The 16,271-nt window shown below is 34.7% G+C and overlaps 1 pseudogene; it reads left to right on the top strand.

The window, feature by feature from the left end:
• The first annotated feature begins 5,084 nt into the window (after window positions 1–5,084).
• Window positions 5,085–6,204, top strand: LOC149233944 (cyanamide hydratase DDI2-like; annotated as a pseudogene).
• The last annotated feature ends 10,067 nt before the right edge of the window (window positions 6,205–16,271 follow it).

Genomic DNA, 16,271 nt, shown 5'->3' with positions numbered 1-16,271 from the left:
CTTTGATTGAGTGGTATCATTCTTAGCTTTAGGATAAGTCAATGCAAAAGAGTTCAGTTGTTTTCCAAGCATATGGTTGCAATTTATTTGGTTGGAAAGAAATATGTGTATTTTTTATGATTAGGAGGTTCCTTTCCAAATTCTTGCTAGTCTCATCAAGTCGTTGGCCAAGGAATTCTCATTAGAGCCCAAGCAAAGGATTCTTGTAATTCCAGAGTTAGATTATGAAATTCCATCAGGATTTTTCAATGGGCCAGCCAAGGTCACCTACGCAATAGCGAAATAGGAGCAATTTTGTTTTTAAATCAATTGCAACATTTTCTTATTCGATTCTTGCCAAGTATAGGTTCAAATTTAGAAATTGAGTATTTGGCCCTTTGTACTCTCATTCACTTTGCTGCCAACAAATAATTCAAAAACTTTAGATAATGGGTGACTCGAAGTTGGTCATCAATTGGGGAAGAAAAAAACTATAGGTGGATAACTCAACCCTGAACCCTCTCTGGGAAGATATTTCCCAAGCTTTTCTCTCTTTCCCATGGTTATCCTTTCAACTTATTCTAAGAGAATTGAACCAACAAGCATATGATTTGTCTAAGGAAGCTCTCCTTTGGATTTTTGAAGTTAAAGCGGTGGAGTTTTTATTTTGAGATTTTGGTAATTTACTTTAGTAGGTTGTACTAGTCTTGGCTTTCTTTGGTTTATGTTAATATGATATTCAATAAATACTGAACATTTTTTTGTAATGTATGAAAAAGAAAAAGAAAAAGAAGAAGAAATCATGATAAGAAGGAAATAATGATCTTTTGATATGATGGGTTATATTGAATAATTTATCTACTAGCACAACCACATTAATATACATTTAAATGAACATCCATATACAATATTTTGGATCTATATATATCAATTGTACATTATTATACATATTAATATATAAATAAATTTAAATGTAAATAAGTATATTTATGTATTTAAATGGACATTTGTACGCATTAATGTACATTAGTTGATATCAATATATTTTAATGTACATTATTGCAAAGCACATTAATGTATATTAATTAATGTGCATTGATGTATAACAATGTATATTAACATACATCAATGTAAAGTAATAAATGCACATTAATGTATAGTAATATACACTACCACAACCACATTAAAAATATTAATTTGGTTGGTTGATATAGCCGAAGCCTTCATTTGTATTTACCAATGATAAATAAATAACAATAGAAATAACAATACAAAAAAAGTAATGTAAAAAAATATTGTTATTATCATTATAACTAATAATAATTATTTCATTACAATAAATATTGTTCAATATTAAATGTTTTTTTATTAATATTTAATATTAGATTAGGTAATATCAATATGAACCCATGTAATCTGAACCCTTAGATAAATAATTCCAGGGACTAATATTATAAATCCAAGGCTAAAATAAACTGAAGGGTTTAATACTAAAAAATGAGAGATTATAAACTCAAGGGAATAATATTAATTGAAGGGATTAATACTAAAAACAATTAGATTTACATTCCCTTTGGTCTTTTAGTGTTAAGCCCTTCGATTTATATTCCCTTCGGTTTATAATAACAATGCATTGAGTTTATTAATCTAAGCGTTCATATTCCTAGGGTTTAATACAAAAACCCCAAGGGATTAAAAACCCTAAAATATTATAAACTCTAATTATTATAAACCAAAAATAAACATGGTTGACCATATATTATTTCCATTTTGAGACAATCATTTCCTTTCGGTTTAATATTATTTCTTTTCGTTTATAACCCCTTAGGTTTAATAGTAAAAATACAAGGAATTAGAAACCCCACCGAACAATATTAAAACCTAGGGATGAATATGTATTGCAAACCCTAAGAATAATATTATACCCTAGAAATATGACCCCTTATATTAATAAACCCAATAAATTGATATTGTAAACCAAAGAGAATGATAACCCCAAGGGGTTAACACTAAAAACCCAAGGGATTATAAACTCAAGGGAATAATATTAATCGAAGGGATGCCCAGCCCAAGAGATTAACATTGAAAACCCTTGGGTTTATATTCACTTCACTTTTTAGTATTAATCTATTGGGTTTATTATTCCCTCAGGATTATAATCCTTGGTTTATGAGTAGTGATCCCTTGGGTTTCTTATCCATTTATTTAATATTGTTCCCTTGGGTTTATAATCCCTTGGGGTTTTAGTATTATACCCCAAGAATATGAACCCTTAGAATAATAGACCCAATGGATTGATATTATAAACCCAAGGGAATATAAACCCTAGAGTTAATAGTATTAATCCCTTGGATTTATTACCCCTTGGGTTAACATTATTCACTTGGGTCTATCATCCCTTGCGGTTATGTTATTAACCTCTCGGGTTTATCACTCCCTTGGGTTTTCAATATCAATCCTTCGAATTATAAATGTTAGGGTTCACGTTCCTAGGTATAATATTAATCATACGGTTTGTAATTAATATTGATCCCTAGGATTTAATATTATTCCATATAGTTTATAATTTCTTGGATTTTTAGTTTTAACCCCAATTGATTATATGATTAAGCATGCTTAACCATGACTTATTTTCAAATAGAGAGAATCTTTGTCACAATGTGACTTAGCACCATGGTTCACCATGGACGTTGATTCTCATATTAAGACAATATCCGACATAATGCGATGTTGGAGCATGGTTGATCGTGATTGTATTTATAAAACATGGTTGGCCATAATTGATATTGTAAACCCAAGGAAATAATAGAGTCTGGGGATTAATACTATAAAGTCAAAGGGCTATAAACACAAGGGAATAATAATAAATCCTAGGAATATAAACCCTTACATTAATGAACCCAAGGAATTGATATTATAGACCCAAGGGAATAATAAACCCAGGGGACAAAAATTATAAACCCAAGGTATAAAAACCCTAAGAAATATATTTTAACCCCTAAAATAAACATGGCTGACCATGTTTGATTTCCATAAGGAGACAAACCTTATCATAATGTGGCATCAGACCATGAATGACCATGGTAGACCACGATTAATTTTCAAATCGAGAGAATCTTTGCCCAAATGAAAGGTTGGATTAATATTAACCAAGGTTGATTCTCATATGAGGACAATATTTGTCACAATTCGACGTTGGACCTTGGATGGCCATCATTGAATTTAGAAAACATGGTTGACCATCATAAATATTTGAAACCAAATGAAATAAAAAACCTTAGGGATTAACACCAAAAATCCAAGGGATTATACATGTAAGTGAATAATATTAAACCCAAGGAATATGAACCCTTAGATTAGAAACCCAAGGGATTCATATTTTAAACCCAAGGGAATAATAAACCCTAACCAAATCACAATATACATGGATTTATTACCTATTATACAACATGGCACATTTATGTTACAAACCAATATTATGCTCAATGAATAAATATTATAAACCCTAATTATATAAACCTTAATAGAAATATCCAAAACCCCATAAGAAAAATTAATAAGCATTACATACCATGGGACTTTTCTTCTAGCAAGGCAATGTTTGTCACAATGAGACCACCAACCATAGTTGGCAATCTTGTATTGTCATCCATTTTCATTTCAATACAATATTATTGAGAATGCAACATATGAACATGGCTGACATTAGGAGATGATAGGAAAAACAAACATTTATCAAATAAACAATGGAATGTGAGAAAAACAAAGCCATAAAAAATTGAAGAGCACACATATACAAAATATAAGATAACAACACAATAGAAAAGAATCGATTGCACCAATAATGAAACCAAAGAAGAGAATTGAAATGAAGCAATAAGAACTATGTATTTACATAAAAAAAAAAAACCCATGGGGAATATGCACTTGAAATAGTTCAAAAATAATCATTTAGTGATTGGCATCTTCCAAAATGCAGTCGGACCGATGACAAAAGCAGCACTAATTGACATCAACAGGGTAATGTTCACAATACTTAATACTTTCAAGCCAATTCCTTGTGGTTTTTTTCCTGATTCTCTCAGATGCACATGCAACAATTATTTGACATCTGCTTTCATTTTTTCCAACTTACGGATATGTTCATTAACAAAAGCAGGATGAAACCCATTTTTTTTTATCAAATCGCCTGTGAATATATGAAATGAAACTTATTAGTTCAGCAATAGAATGAACAACCATGACATAAAATGAACATAATTATTTTTCATATCTACAATGCCTTAAAAAAACAAAAATAAAACAAACACACAAAAAAACAAAAATATAAACCTATCTTTATAGGGGAATAAAACTAAAAACCATTAATTAACTAAAACAAAAAATAAATCCAAAATTTACATCATAAATAAAATAAAAAAATAAATTAAAAATAAAAAATATGCACAATCTAACTTGTTGAATGGAGACAAACCCCCATTAAAGCATCCACTCATGTGATTATTTCCAAATATTCAATATGAATGGAGACAACCGCCCATTAAAGCATCCACTCATGTGACTATTTCCAAATATTCAATATGCTAACTTCAACACTAAAAGACATTAACAAATAACTCAATCAGGACAGGAAAGAATATAAAACATCCATACCATTTCCCAAGGCATCTCTATTTCCACCCTGGGTAGATGAGCCTACGTTATCTATCATTTACCAATTTTCAAATATACATCCGAAACTCATGGGATAAACTGAATCCACTTCCAACCCAAATTTGAAAAAGCTTTTTAAGTACTTATAACGTTGAGGAAACCAACTGGAACAGATAATTTATTGGCCCGGATGAAATTTGATGGGGAATTGATTATTACAGGATGATTTACCAATCAAACATAGTTAATATTTTTTTGAAAACAGTACATCTTTTGTTAAAGCTCAAAAAACACAAATAATTGAGTTGATTAAAACAGTTATATTATTTTGAAATTCCTACCCTGTAATTCAAAAACAAATAAATGAGTCGATTAAATCAGATATGTTATTTTGAAATTCCTGCTCAAACCCCTTTAATGAACCTACTTCGTATAACAATTGAGAAAAAATTATTATAATCAAGTCAATGGCAAGTTGGATTGAATTATTTTATTTATAATTTCACAACACTGTGTTTGTGTTTGTGATGAGAGATTCAGATCACAAAACGGAAGCGAGCAGCCGGCAGAAATTCCTGTGAAATCTTGGAGGATTAAGGTAGTAGAATCCGATCTATTTAAAAGAGGTGGCCTGTGTTGAGTTGATTAGAATGGCATCATCGTCAGAGGTGGCCCTGTTAAAAGAGGTGGATGATCTGAACAAGCTGGAGAAAGAGGTGAACCAGGCGCTTCAATGTGCATCCAAGGGCACCCTCACCCCTCCCAAGCCCATATCGTTGGCGTCGATTCCTCTCCCGCAAACCCCTCTTACTGAGAAGGCAACTGCCTACGCCAAATCGTGGCTTGACTCCGCCGTCTTCCTCCACAGCATGCGATCGTACTATTTGGGGACGGCCATAGCCACGGTGAATTTCCCTCATTGGCATTGGGATCCGGAGATGTTCTATTTGTCATCGATGCTCCACGACCTGGGTCTCACATCCGTGGCCATGGAACAGACACCTCTTTCCTTTGAGTTCCACGGAGGGGTGCTCGTCCGGGAATTTCTGCTTCGCGAAGGAGCGCCGGCGCGACTGAGCGATAGAGTGGCGGAGGCCGTTTTCAGGCACAAAGACAACATATGCGAGACCTTTGGACACTCGCCGGAGAATGCGTTGCTCATCTTCGGAACCCAACTTGACGTGTACGGCGCATTCAACCCTCTCATCCACGCGGACACCGTCCAGGAGGTGGTGAATTTGCAGATTTGCTCATTCAGGAAGTGACGGTCAAGCGCTTCTGCACGGCGGCAGGTAGTGTGCAGGACTCAGGGTTTCTCAGTAAAATCAGAAACAATGCAGTGTTTGCAAAATATGATCATGAATCACTGTGATATCTACAGATATGGTGATGTCTCTATGCGTAAGAGATTCCGGGTTTCATCGAGTCATGGTGGGTTCATCAGAAATCCAGGTTTGGTTTTTAGGTTAAGAATTCATATCTAATATGTAACCCGGATATTAAATAAATGTATTTTTATATTTTCCAGATTTTTGGGAAGTTGGAACATTAAATAAATGGGAGTTGTTTTTAGTGTGATTTTTTAGATTTTTTTGGTGTGATTGAATATGATGGAAAAATTTGAAGTGAAATCTTGATTTTTATATATGGATTCAACGTCTTGAAAAACCTTTAGGGCATTTGGATTGTGTAGGGGTTACCCATCAAACTTGTGATTTCAATAAATTCCTGCCTGATTTTAGAGAAATTAGACAGGAAAAACCCACCGGGAAAAAATTCCAAAAAGTCAAAAACGACTCCAAATAAATGTTTTTTGATATTTTCTATATTTTTGTAGAAATGGAAAAATAATTTAGTTATTTATTTATATAGTGAAAAAATAGCTCAAAAACATCATTATTGGTTGTTATTTCCAAATGCAATAGATCCATTGCTCATATTCATAGAAAAACAGATCCATTGCTCATATTCATAGAAAAACATGTCATTAGAGTGATCTACCGTCAATCTATAACGGGCATATTTCTAATCTTACTAGACTCTTCTTTGTCTTAGGTCATTAACGTATTTCCCTGTATCTAACAAAAGAGTTATTAACTAAACAAAAACAATTTCTACTCAATTATCTTCCTCATACCTAAAATATATAATAAAACAACAATATTATAAAATTTATACATATTTTAATAACAACTACTTGGAATTTGGAATTTGGAATTTTTGCTCCAAAACCTATCTTTATATCTAAGAGGTTTTTCATCAATAATAATAAACTTGTTGGTCGCTTGTTTGTCCCCATATGTAATGAATGAGGTATTTTGAGCTAAACATTCTCATCCCATTTTAATGGAGAGTGATAACTCTGCATTCAACAAGAGGTAGCTGTCTAAATGGTGTTCCTCTGCTCTTCATTAAGGTTTATTTATATTTTTTAATCTGGGATGAGAACTAAACTCAAGTTCAGGTCTAAGGCTAAGGCTAATGCCAAAGGCAATGGATAACATAGAATGAAATGACATTGACTTAAAATAAATCAAAATTAATGCCACCGCCCTGCGGGAACAACTCATGTCAGGTTTTTGCAAATGTCTTCAACAGGATAAATGGCTGGTTTTTGCAAATGTCTCCCAGTGGATTTTAATGCCATCGATTTTGAGAGGCTCACAAATAGATAAAACACAACATTCTAGCTCCAAGTGAATACATATAACAAAAATGCTATAGGGTATTGGCAAAGGCTGCTAGTTTACAAGGTAAGGGGACTAGCAGTCTAGTATCAATTACAGAGAGCAGTGTATTGAAACAGCTGTCGGTTAATTATAAGCATATTTCTGTTATGTTGGTTAATAGTTACCATTATGTTTATTTTTATAAGATAATATATTTGACAACTCCTTTTCTGCTCAGTTTTCTGTTTTGAAACAACATTTACAGCTTCATGAAATATTTCCACACAGATTTGTAATCATTGAAGGAAGAGAAATGCACTGTGATTTGATGAAGATTCAATGAGGTTGGTTCCCTTAAAACAAGTTTAATCTTTGTATCAATTACAGAGAGAATTTTTTCCAATGCAATGAATGGTCTCACTGCATGTAATTTAATTATATACAGACTCTGTTATGTTGATTAATAATTACTTTATTACTATTCAATAATATGTTTTACCACTTATTATTGTGTTTTAAAACAACAATTCCAACATCTTGAAATACTACCATACAACTGTACCTTACCATAGTTGAGAGAGCAGTGTGTTCATGAAATCGTGGCCAACCACTAGTAGCAGTGTGTTCATGAAATCGTTGCCTCACAGCCCATCAATGTGGCCGCGCTGGTGGGTATACCGTAAATATATTATTTTAAGCCATTGTTGTTTATATTATAACCTAAATAATGGCTTGTTTAGACTAAGTTGTTTATATGTGGTATCACTTTTTAAATATAGTTTTTCTGTTAACGTGGGTTTGGTTGGTTTGATGATTTGAAAAATCAATTTGTTTTGGCTTTGGTGTCGAACCACATGGTTATATATATATAAACTCCCCATATTAGAATTTTGGATTTTTATTATGAATATTATTATAAAAAAATAATATTTTTATAATTAACTATTTGCGCGTTAGAAAACCATGTTATTAATATAGGTGAAGAGTTATATATAGATTTTTATAGATAAAATATTTATATTTGTTTGGAAATTTATTGATTAATTTAGAGCCAGAGCTATATTTAATTGGGATAATTTGTTTAGATACAAAAAAATCAAAATAAACATCTTTACTAATTATGTTTTGGGAGAGTCTATTTGAATGGTTGTAGGGTCACTTCCTCTTCAAGGTGAGCAGGGAAGTTCAAGTTTACAACTTTCTTAGCAAGAATAAATACTTGTCCACTTTTACTGAGTTGTAGATATATGGTATCAATGCTAAGCAAAATTTCTTATTGTGCTTCACTTATTTCCACTAGGATCTTGCCCATAATGGTTTAAATTTGGCAACATACATTGGAGGTTGCATATGCTGGGTTTGCTTAGAGTGAGTGTTTCTTGAATTTGGTATCCTCCCTTATAGCATGGGATGTGTGTGTCCAATTTCGAGCAACAAAGGCTTTAGCACTAACTTGAGCCCTCGAATGAGGAGGCTCCCTTCTCACATAACATTTGCGATGACCTTGAGAAGAACTGGGATGTCACATGATAAAGTGCATACCAAAGACAAAAAATAAGGAGATAAATGCAATATGATATCATACCTAATGTTGAGCACCAACCAAAAGAACACAAAGAAAAGTGAGGGGAAGGCTAAGCCAAGCAACAATCAGGAAGACATGATAAAGAAAATGAGGGAGCAAGTTGAGAGAAGGAAAACTTGAGTTGATAGAGTAAGAGGTGTACAAATTTTGAATAATATGACACTTATTCACGGAGATTATCCTGATTATACACTATTGTGGAATGCATGCATAATACATAACCTCCTCTACGTTGATCATCAATTTTGCGGAATTAAAAACAATGAAACATCAATCGCATGCGCACATTAACACAGTATGTAATGGGGAAAGCATACAGCTAAAAACCCCACACTATCTGTATATTATAATGATAGAGAACATGTAACAATACATAGTACAATACTCCTCACAAGTACTCAGTACTATCTCCACCTGTTACACACAAACTAGCTCAGATCTGAATCAAGTCACAGGTTCAAATCTCCTCCGCTGTCTGCTTGCCTCTACTGCGCAATCCAAAGTGAGAATAGATCTGATCCAAACTCGTTTTCCCTTGGTTTGTACTACGCAATCCTCATTGGCAATCTCAATCATTGATTGTGCAAATCTCATGCATAGCTATAGTCACAACTGATAGCAGTCTCCACCTCTAACACCTGTCTCCACTGAATTGTCCATGCACTGAGTTAACTGATGTATTCTTTAGTTGCTTTATGAGTTAATAATTAGTGAATTAATTAATAATTAATTCACATCACTCATCACTAATGTATTCTGCAGTTAGACTAAATACAACTAGTTCAACTAAGTCAAACTGGACACATCTCCATCAACTCCTCAATCAACTCCACCAAACTCAACCACTTGAGTTCTAACTGAAGTCCATCATGCAATAGCTCAACTGACCCATAAGAAAAGTGTATTTCCTTCTGGTAGTTGCATGTGCCACATCCGTAGCTCGAACTGAAGTGCTCCAAGAGGATAAGATAATGTTTATAGTCCAAATATTATTAAGAGCTAATAATATTCGGCTGTTCTATTTTTAACCTGGAAGTCTAGGAATAGACTCTGCCTATACGTCTAAAAATAGAAGTCCATCTATTTTTACCAACATGACCAATCATCCACAAATAGCATCCTGCAACTCATAAACCATGATCCATATGTCTAAAAATAGACATAGTCTAAAAATAGACTTTGCGCCAAAAATAGCCTGCAGGCCCACTTAGTGAAGGCGACTCCTTTCCACTAAGCTCCATCATCTTGTTGCATTTTCAACACTCCCTCTCAACAAGATATGGATTATCTGCAACCCCTATCCTGCAACTCTGGAATCTTCTGCATGCAACACATTTGCCCGGTCCACTTGCTCCAACAACACTTGGAACAAAAACACTCCCAACTGACCACTTTTTTGGGCTGGGAACATACTCTGATGCTGAAGATCTACCTGTTGCTGACAAGTGCTCCCTCTCTGACATCTACGCTACTGCAACATCTCCATGCATCTCGCACCATTGCACACTTCTCTGTGCCACCTAGCACTGTGCAAAACAGTTGTGCCTCTCGCATTGTTGCAGCCTGCTAGCTATACGCTGTCCTGGGATTCCCTACACTGTCGCTCTCTCTGCTGCTCCATCCGCATCTGTCTCTACCCAATCAGTCAGTTCCTGCTACTCCACATCGGGGCTCCCATAGCAAGGTCTCATCCAAGAGGTTAGGTACCTCAAGGATCTTGCCCCTCCTCCTTGGGACGATAACTCTATATCGCCCCACCTCCTACCTGGAGGTATGGCTGCATGTGATCCCTCAGCCCACCTGGCTCGAAGTTCCCCCTACTGGAGGTCTCTGCATGAGTAGATGTCTCTACTCGATCTCCTCTCAGCTTCCCTTGTTGTGGCTACTCCACAACCTCCTGAAGCTACTGCACCAATCGTGGCTCCTCCACAATCATCTAAGACTTATTCTGGCTCTGCATGTGGAGAGGTAATATACGCTCCCTCTCAACCACCAAGTCTCCATCAGTTGCCTCGCTGCTCAAGGCTTTGCATGCATATTGAACCTCAAGAGCATACAGGTTCTTGACCCGTGAACCAATCTGCTTCACCTGTCTAGTGATGATGTGTCTAAGGAAAACCTTTCCCTTACTGAAGACTACATCATAGCCTCTGTCTTCCAGCATCGCGATCGACACCAAGTTTCTCTCCAGTCCTGGTACATACTTGACATCGGTCAAGGTAAGGCGAGCTCCATGCTCCCTCTGAAAAATAACCGTGCCTATACCTGAGACACTATACTTCTCATCATTACCCATCGTTATGAGTATCTGGAGATCTTTCTCCTCCAAAGTACTGAACCAACCACTTCCCACCATGGATGAAACCATGCATGCAAAGAGTGTGAAATCCAACTCAAACTGTGAAGCAAGTGCCTCACCTTTAGATCCTTCCCCGGATCCCTTCTTGGATTTCCTTTGTGGACAATTTGCAGAATAATGGCCCACCTCATGACAACGAAAGCATCACATTTTCGATTTGTCAACCTAGTTCTTCCCATCATTGGAAGAACTCGATTCGGAAAGAGAAACCTTCTCCTTCCCCTTCTTTGCTTTGGCAGCCAAAGCACAATTTTCTTCATCAGATGCCTTTGATGAAGATTCGTCCCTGGTATTCCGCCTGATCTCCTCTTGCACAAGATTCGACCAAGTCTCTCCCATCTTGGCAATTTCTCTTGACCATTGACAGAGTCCTGATAGGAATGCCAACTCTTCGGAAGACCAAGGAGAGCCAAGCTCACTATGTCCTCATCATCGGCAGTCACCCCCACACTTCCCAGCTCATCCCGGCATTGGGTGAACTTCGTGAGATACCTGGGCAATGTACTGTCTCCATTCTCACACTTAATGTTTCTGGGTTTATCCTTGAGCGCCAACTTCCTCTAGTCGCTCTTGCTTTGGAATAGATCTGTCAATGCTTTCCACATCAAGTATGGAGAAGCCTTTCCATGCAGGTTGGACACAATGTGATCCTTCACGCCCTCCAATAGAATCCTTCGACACTTTGCTATCTTCTTTTGCCAAACCTCAATGTGAGCAGCATTAGTAGGCTTTGGGACCTCAGCCTCTATGAACTCCTTTAGCCCATTGTCATCTAACACCGCCTCCATCCTCTCTTTCCATGCAATATAATTCGAGCTGCCTTCAAGGGCATACTCCAATCGCAATCCGTTGAAAGACATTTCAACTTTGACACCAAGAAAACACTGCTGCAAATTCGAATTCCACCAACTCAAAGCTCAACTGCTTCTGATCTAAAATTTGTGAGAAAAAATTATTTCTCGTACAAAGATTGACTGTAGGGGCTTTTACTGCATATCTCACCTTCCAAAAGAAGGATGAATCCAGAGGCTACCTGGACCAATTATAGACTTTGCCTGAAGAAATAAAATGTAAACACTTTCTGAATAATAGATCTGATGATCAACTCTGCTCTGATACCATGTAGAAATTTTGAATAATATGATACTTATTCACAGAGATTATCCTGATTATACACTATTTCGAAATGCATGCATAATACATAACCTCCTCTACATTGATCATCAATTTTGCGGAATTAAAAACAATGAAACATCAATCGCATGCGCACATTAACACAGTATGTAATGGGGAAAGCATACAGCTGAAAACCCCGCACTATTTTTATATTATAATGATAGAGAACATGTAACAATACATAGTACAATACTCTTCACAAGTACTTAGTACTATCTCCACCTGTTACACACAAACTAGCTCAGATCTGAATCAAGTCACAGGTTCAAATCTCCTCTGCTGTTTGCCTCCCTCTACTGCGCAATCCAAAGTGAGAATAGATCTGATCCAAACTCGTTTTCCCTTGGTTTGTACTGCGCAATCCTCATTGGCAATCTCAATCATTGATTGTGCAAATCTCATGCATAGCTATAGTCATAACGTATAGCAGTCTCCACCTCTAACACCTGTCTCCACTGAACTGTCCATGCATTGAGTTAACTGATGTATTCTTTAGTTGCTTTATGAGTTAATAATTAGTGAATTAATTAATAATTAATTCACATCACTCATCACTAGTGTATTTTGCAGTTAGACTAAATACAACTAGTTCAACTAAGTCAAACTGAACACAACTCCATCAACTCCTCAATCAACTCCACCAAACTCAACCACTTGAGTTCTAACTGAATTCCATCATGCAATAGCTCAACTGACCCATAAGAAAAGTGTATTTCCTTCTGGTAGCTGCATGTGCCACATCCGTAGCTCGAACTGAAGTGCTCCAAGAGGATAAGATAATGTTTATAGTCCAAATATTATTAAGAGCTAATAATATTCGACTGTTCTATTTTTAGCCTGGCAGTCTAAGAATAGATTCCACCTATATGTCTAAAAATAGAAGTCTATCTATTTTTATCAACATGACCAATCATCCACAAATAGCATCCTGCAACTCATAGACCACGATCCATATGTCTAAAAATAAACATAGTCTAAAAATAGACTTTGCGCCAAAAATAGCCTGCGGGCCCACTTAGTGAAGACGACTCCTTTCCACTAAGCTCCATCATCTTGTTGCATTTTCAACAAGAGGGCTTTCTGATTGGTTTAACTTAAGGGGGATGCATATGAGAATGGGAAATGTAGTTAGGAAACAAGGAATATTAGAGGAATCTTACCCAAACTTGCAGAGCTAGATGTCCCTCGAAAAACACATAGCTTCTAAAGCTAGATAGCCATAAAATTGAAATTGTCGCTATCATGTTTGAGGAATGCATCAGGTTGTACTACAATAATGATAAAATGGAAGAGTCAACATTGGTGAATGCAAATATGGATTGAGGTGATATCCCTTTAACAACCTTCACATTCTAACACACAAACTATATGAGAATTCCAACTATCCAATGCTCATAATTATAAGTGGTAGTAGCTACATGGGCTGGAGTGTCATCTTATGGTAGTCCTACAACATACACATGCAATGAGGAAAACAATGAGATGTTATTATTTACTCAAAAGTTGTTAATTAGATTTGGATTTTAGAAGCAATCTTTGTAGATGCATCTTAAACTCAAATCTTTTAAGCACCACTGGGAGGGGTCAGATTTCTTCATATATAAATATTTTCAGATGTTTTCATGTATCTATATACATACACAATTTTTTTTATTGTCTGGATATATGTACATATGTAGTTATTTATTTGTTGTTGTAAGGTAATCTTACATGATGACATCTCCTCCATAATAGACTCTACGACACCTAATAATAAAACAATCATTTTTCTAATTTCATTATTGACTTACGAGAAGAAATAAATCTTCAATACTTTTCTTATTACAAACAAACAAAGTAGTCCTTTTTTTTTTCTATTTCCATGGCTAAGTCATATCAAAATAAAACATTGTTATTTATTATTATTATCATGTATCAAATCAACAATATTTTCTATTTATATCTCTAATTCAAAAAAAATTACTCCAAAGTTGAATTATATTTTTTTACTCTAAATCCAACTTGTATTTTTTATTTTTATTTTTTCATATAAGCAATTTTTTTTAATATAATGTTATCGAACACAACATGACCATATCTCCTGTATATTGGGCTCTAAAGTATCTTCCTACTCTCAATGTAGTTAAATCTATGAACTATATATTGACATTATGATCCAGGGAAAATTTTAAGAACCACCCTAAATTTATATGTATAATAAATGGGCGAATCCCAATGGTACATAGGAAAAATGGGAGACGATTTTATCACAAATATATATATATATATATATATATTTGGCGAATCTCTTACCAGATTATATTATCTTGTAAAGTCATGGTGAATCTTTCACTGAATTATAAAATCTTGTAAGACCTTGGAAAATCTTTCACTGAATAATAAAACATTGTGAAGTCTTGGCGAATGTTTTGTTAAAGTATGAAACCATATATGATAATAATAAAAAATATTCATTAAACTGTAATATACTAACATACATGTTTGGAAAAAAGAAACATAATTTTCACTTCCTACAAACAATGTTGCAAGTTTTAGTGGCCATGTTTGTCATGGTAGGAGAGATAAATGTTTTCTCTACCACTTTTGTCAAGCTACAACTTTTGCCAAGCTATCAAATTTCTTTCTTATTCCATAGACTCCAACTGCGACATAAAAAAAAAAACACATCAAGTTTGTTTACCCCAACATGGCAACAAGTAGCAAGCCCCAACTATATAATATAAAGAAGTAGTAGGTATCCCAAAGGCCTGAAGGGGATCTAATGGAAAGAAGTAATCGTTGTAATTGGAAATCTTCAATTAAACTATTAATTTTTTTACGTCTCACCGAATCTAAATTTCTTATTAGCATAATTCACTACCTTCATACCCTTTTTTACAGCGTTGTAACATGTGGATTAATTTGCTTTTTGGTGCACAATCTTTGCCTTTTAGGACAACATGGTGCAGTGACCCAACCCCTACAGATCATTACGACAAACTAATAATAGAAGAGAAGATGAAAGGTTGTACAAACCAACACATTTTTCAATCCAAGATTAGTACCTTAACTTTTTCATGAAGATATCATATTGATAATGTTTGAAAAATGGTGGGAAATCTGGGGAGCAACTATCTCTCTTTTGTGAGGGTGATGCGGAAAGAGTTAAGATTTCATTGTTTTGAATTTTCTTTTGTTAAATCAGAAAAACCAATATTAATGGAGATATCGATATTTTTTACTAAATTTTGTGAAGTGACTAAATGTAGCTTTAACCATTCACCTTAAGATTTTTTTTACAATATAATTTCCTAAGTGTATTTAATATCTTCATTATCATAAAAACCAACCTATATCCATCTTAACTCCACATCTACCACTCTTAGAGGGATGAAATCTATTTATCCCTCCCCGCACTTGGTAGACCCGGAATTAAGATGGATCTAAGCTGATAGAATTTCCCCTTTAAATAGTCTATGCTCATATGAATACCATGGTATTACCATGGGTTATCATAAAAGTGGAGCTTAAAAACTACTATTAGTAATTTATAAAAATTAATAAAATTAATAATTGATTTTTATTTTATTGTTTTATTTTAACCAAGTTAAAATGTTTAAGTGACATTAAATTACAAGATCCATTTTTACTCTTGATCTACCAAGCCCCGAGAGGGATCAAATATTTTTTCACTCTATGTTAGTTTGCATATCACAATATTTGATCCAGAGTAAAGATGAATCTATGCTAGTTTAATTCCCCCCTTTAATATAAGGTGGCTTATGGAGTAAATATAAAAAATGTTTTATTTATTTACCATACCTCTCATTTATTTATATTTTTATTAATTTACCATACATTTTTTATGAAT

The sequence above is a fragment of the Pinus tabuliformis genome, chromosome 8 (assembly GCF_031772625.1).
Source record: "Pinus tabuliformis cultivar Carrire ecotype Pingquan chromosome 8, CPIR1, whole genome shotgun sequence".
Taxonomy (NCBI): domain Eukaryota; kingdom Viridiplantae; phylum Streptophyta; class Pinopsida; order Pinales; family Pinaceae; genus Pinus; species Pinus tabuliformis.
The sequence above is the reverse complement of the archived record's forward strand: the minus strand, read 5'-3'. Positions and strand labels throughout refer to the sequence as shown.